We start from the raw sequence: 5,870 nt of genomic DNA on the forward strand, positions 1-5,870 counted from the left end.
GTGATGTCCATAACGCTTTTTGTAGTAGTGTAATCATCGAAAATGGTCCCCTCGCTATCACTATCACCGATGCAAATGGTGTGTCTAGTGTAAAAGCACCCAAGGACTACACATCTGATGATTACAAAAAGGCGGAGAAGAACTCTAGGGCCATATCACTCCTGCAATCCGGAATTGGCGAATCGGAAACTAGTCGTATTGCAGGATGTAAAATGGCCAAACAAATTTGGGATAGTCTAGCACTAGCCCATGAGGGAACTGTCCAAGTAAAGAAACACGTATTGATCTCTTAATGCAACAATACGAGTCCTTTAGAATGCAAGATGATGAGTCAATAAAGAGTATGACTTCTCGTTTTTCAAACATAACCAACGAACTTTAAAATCTTGATCGACAATTTGAAACTGAGGACATTGTCCGTAAAATTTTAAGAAGTCTTACCAATAAATGGCGACAAAAGGTCACAACCATTAAAGAGGCTAGGGATTTAACCACTCTCACCTATGAAGCTTTAATGGGATCTTTTATGGCACACGAAATAACTCTTGATAATGATGCCGATGAGAAACCCAAAGCTAAGGGACTAGCCTTGAATACCATCTCAAGTGATAATGAAAGTGATCTTGAGGAGGAAGTTGCCTTGCTATCTAAAAGAATTTCCAAAATAATTAGAAAGCAAAATTAAGGAAAGTTCGAAAGTTATAAGCCGAAAAAATTTATTTCTTTATCTTCCTCATCACGTCCTATATCTAGAATCAGTTGTTTTAAATGTGGTGAGCCAGATCATCAGATCCGAAATTATCCCAAATGGGAAGAAGAGAAATCTAAAGATAAACGTGAAAAGTCTAAGCAAGAGTATAAACGTGCAATGATGGCTGCTGTATGGGGTGAGTCTGATTCAGAGGATGAGGAACCTCCTAATGATGAGAAAAATGAAAAGTTCTGCTTACGGTCCACCTACAAGCCAAGATCTCAACGGAAGAGGGATGATGATTCTCTTAGGTGTCTCATGGCTCACTCAGAAGCTTCTGATAGCGAATTTGAAGACGAGGTAAGTCTCTCAAATTTCAAAGTTAAGATTAGGTCTTTATCCAAGGAGAAAATTATGAGATTACTTGATGAGACTTTGGACACGAGTTATGAACAAAATAAGCGTGTTGATGCTATGCAATTCGAAATTGAAAGTATAACGGAGGAGAACATAGAGTTGAAACGTAATCTGAAGAACATTAAAAAACAAACAGTCGACCAGACCGTTCAATCTGAACTCACTGCTGAAAACGAGTCTCTTGTTAGCAAAATCCATGTTTTAACTAAGGAACTCGATGAGATTAAAAGGATACATGCTACTAGTTCAACTTCTTATTCCGAAATTTGTTCTAAGTTCGATAGACTTTACAACTCTCTTCTTGATAAGAATAAAAAGTTAGTAAAAGTCGAAAATCTGGAAATCGATTTAAGTAATCCAAGAAATGTTGTTGCTAAATGGGAAGGTAGCGGTACGGTCCTTGATTTCTGGTTATTCAATCTAAGAACACTAATAAACTTGGATTAGGCTATGACTCTCATTCCGATTTCAGACAAAATGGTTCTCAATCCCGTACTGTCTGGATCCCTGAACAGAAAGTAAACACACATCATGATTGTTCAAAACTGAATGACGCTAGTGCTGAAATTGCTAAGAGACGTAAACCCATTATAAGAGATTTTCACAAGCGTAAGTATGTAGGCTTACCTGAATATATCATTTGCAAATTATGTGGACACAAAGATCATTTATTTAACGCTTGTGAGAAACGGTTAAGTCATTTGAATCAAAACATAAGAGTTGTTAAGAAAATATGGATTAGGAAAGATATTTTAGACACTGTTTGTCATAAGAAGGGACCCAAACTTGTTTGGGTTCCTAAATCATCTAACTAATCTCTCTAGCAGGGCCATATGGGAGGAGGCAGCCGTTGGTATCTTAATAGCGGATGTTCACGACATATGACAGGTAATAGAAACCAATTCCTCTCATTATCGGCCTACGATGGTGGAAATGTGATATTTGGAGACAACAAAAAGGGTGAGGTAATTGGTACTGGCAAAACTGGAAAGTCTCTTTCACATTCCATTGATGATGTGCTGCTTGTAAAGGGTCTCAAACACAATTTAATTAGTATTTCTCAATTATTTGACAAAGGAAATAAAGTTGAGTTTCATGCAAACCTTTGTTACATAGTTAAGGAAAGTACTAATGAAATTGTTCTGGAAGGTAAGAGAGTTAACAACATTTATGTGGCTGACTTAGGAAGCATTCCTAGGGAAACCATTAAGTGTATGTCGGTTATGTAAAACGATCCTATTTTATGGTATAAAAGATTCGGACATGTTGGTTTTTCATCTTTAAGCAAACTTTACAAACTCGATTTAGTGGAAGGTCTACCTTCTATGAAGTTTGAAATTGAAGGCGTTTGTGACGTTTGTGCTCAATACAAACATGTTCGAAGTTCTTTCAAATCTAGAAGGTTCGTTAGCACCACCAAGCCTCTAGAACTCATTCACATGGATTTATGTGGTCCGATGGGGATTAGAAGTCGAGGTGGAAGTCTTTATTTGTGTGTTCTAGTGGACGATTACTCACGGTTTGTTTGGACTTTATTTTTACATGCTAAAAGTGAAGCTTTTGAAGAGTTTCATGCTTTGATTAAGAAACTCCAAAACAAACTTGGTCATAAATTGATATCCATTAGCACCGACCATGGAAAATAATTGAGAATGATTCGTTTATATCGTTTTACAGGGAACATGGTATTGATCATAACTTTTCTGCTCGTAGGATACCGCAACAAATGGAGTAGTAGAAAGAATGAATAGAACATTGGAAGACATGACTAGATCCATGTTGCTTTGTAGCGACTTGCCTAAAAAAATTTGGGCCGAAGCTGTGAATATAGCTTGTTATATTCGTAATCGTGTTGCTATTAGATCTATCCATAAGAAAACGCCTTATGAGCTTCTATATGGGCGAAAGCTAAACATTTCATATTTTCGCTGCTTTGGATCTAAATGCTATGTTCATAACAATGGCAAGAATAATTTGGAAAAAATTGATCCAAGAAGCGATGAGGCGGTTTTCATAGGATATTCAAAAGAATACAACGCCTATAAAGCTTATAATAAGAGAACTATGTGTTTTGAAGAAAGTGTTCATGGAATTTTCGATAAAACTAACGTGCTTAATGTTGAATTATAGGATGATTATGACTTTGAGATTGGATTTGTAAGGGACGATCCTCCCGAATTAGAAGAGGGGCCTTCGTCATTAGAAGGAACAAGTGCTGAAGAGATCACGAATTCAGGGGGAACTGTACAAAATACATAACTGTTTAATCCCAAGAAATCAATGAATACAGTTGAACGTGCACAGACAGGCAAACAATTGAATTCAGACACAAATAAGGCTTCCAGTAGCTCAGATGCTTCGCGAAAGACAAATACGAATGTCGTGCAGAACCGAACAGAACGAAGAACTGTGCAATCTACACCAGAACAAGAAACATTTGTTCCTTGACGTTGGAAGCATCAAAGTTCACATCTTATGGATAATATCTTGACTGATATTCATGAGGGAGCCAAAACTAGATCTTCACTGAAAAAAAATTTGTGCTCATTTTTCATTCTTGTCTGAATTAGAACCATCCAACATTAATGATGCTTTAACTGATCCTGATTGGGTTATTGCTATGCAGAAGGAGCCAAATCAATTTAAGCGAAGCAAGGTGTGGCATTTGGAACCTCGTCCAAGAGATCGTTCCGTCATAGGAACGAAATGGGTATTTCGAAATAAATTGGATGATGCAGGTGTAATTGTTAGAAACCAGGCTAGACTCGTGGTGCAAGGATATAATCAACAAGAAGGGATTGACTTTGACGAGACCTTTGCACCCGTGGCTAGACTTGAAGCTATTAGTCTCCTTATTGCCTTTGCCGCTCATATGGGTATCAAACTCTTTCAAATGGACGTTAAGATCGCGTTTCTTAATGGCTATTTGCAAGAGAAAGTATATGTTGAACAACCTCCCGGTTTTTTTGATAGCAAATTTCCTAATCATGTTTATAAATTAGATAAGGTACTTTATGGTCTTTAACAAGCACCTAGGTCTTGGTATGATAGACTATCAAAGTTCCTTCTTGAAAATAGGTTTCAAAGAGGTTCCGTTGACAAAACACTATTTTTAAAACCGATGAAAGAGGATTTATTAGTTGTTCAAATTTATGTAGATGATATCATTTTTGAAGCAACTAATGATGTTTTGTGTGCATATTTCTCCAATCTTATGCTATCAGAATTCGAGATGAGCATGATGGGCGAGCTACGATTCTTTTTGGGTCTTCAAATAAAGCAAACCACACACAGCATAATGATCCATCAAAGAAAATACATCAAGGAGATGCTAAAGAAATTTGGTATGACTACAGCGAATCCATTCCCTACACCCATGTGTTCTACACTAAAGCTTGATAAAGATGAGAAAGGTAAAAGTGTAGATGAAAAGGTGTATTAAGGTATGATAGGTTCACTCTTATATCTTACTGCTAGTCGTCCAGATATTCTTTATAGTGTATGTTTGTGTGCTTGGTTTCAGTCAAATCTTAAAGAATCACATTTAACAACTGTAAAGTGTATTATTCGATATTTGATTGGAACTCAAGATTTATATCTATGGTATCTTATGGATTGCAATTTCACTCTCATGAGGTATTCAGATGCAGATTCTGCAGGTTGCTCAGTTGAGAGAAACAATACCTCTGGTGTTGCTACCTTTGTAAGACCGTGTCTTATCTCTTGGGCTTCCAAAAAACAAAATACGGTTGCTTTATCTACTGCCGAGAGTGAATATGTCGCTGTTGCTCAATGTTGTTCTCAAATCTTATGGGTAAGACAACAGTTGCGGAATTACGGTATGATCATTAATTGTGTTCCTATTATTTGTGATAACACTAGCGCAATTAATATTTCAAAAAATCCCGTTCAACATTCCAGGACAAAACATATTGACATTCGTCATCATTTTCTTCGTGATCATGTAGAAAAAGGGAACATATGTTTAAAATTTTGTAAAACTGAAGATCAATTGTCCGATATTTTTACTAAATCTTTGGCTAGAGAACAATTTGAGAAACTCCGATTAGAGTTGGGTCTCTTGTATAGTAGCTCATAGTAACGTACGTCCTAAAATTGAAACCCCCAATGATTGACTAATTTGGAGAAGTCGTAATTATGTGTTGGTAATTTGTGATAGGTCTTTGAGGTTGAGGTACAATCTGCTTACTCCAATCGTTTTTTTTTGTCTCATATAGATTAGTAGTAAGTTGACTATTGTGGGATGTTAATATACATTTCTTACGCATATATTTTATGGCAAAATAAATCCGTTTCATATATTTCTCGCCTTAAACAAACCTTACCTATATACATCCTTCAACTGTCCCTGCTCATAAAACTTCACCTAATATCTCATAAATCTCTATCTACCCATCTCTCTTCTTAAATTAACCCCAAATCAATCCAAAACCCTAACTCTCTTCGACGGCAACCATGGCCAAGAGGAACCCAATCCACCTCCACTAAAACAACGACCACCTCCAAAAACACTACCACCACCAGATCCAAAGCTACACTCACCAAAACCACCGACAAATCCCCTACCTCCGACATACCCGAAACCCCAATAAAACCCAAAACCATACATTCACCAGAAACAACCACCATACCCGTCAACATCGTTTCCGAATCAAAAACCCCAGCATCAAAACCCATTCCTTCACCTTCCACCGTATCCACCCACTCGAAAGTCTTGCATGCAATTGAACTTGAGCAGCCC

The sequence above is a fragment of the Silene latifolia genome, chromosome 3, assembly GCF_048544455.1.
Source record: "Silene latifolia isolate original U9 population chromosome 3, ASM4854445v1, whole genome shotgun sequence".
Classification (NCBI taxonomy): Eukaryota; Viridiplantae; Streptophyta; class Magnoliopsida; order Caryophyllales; family Caryophyllaceae; genus Silene; species Silene latifolia.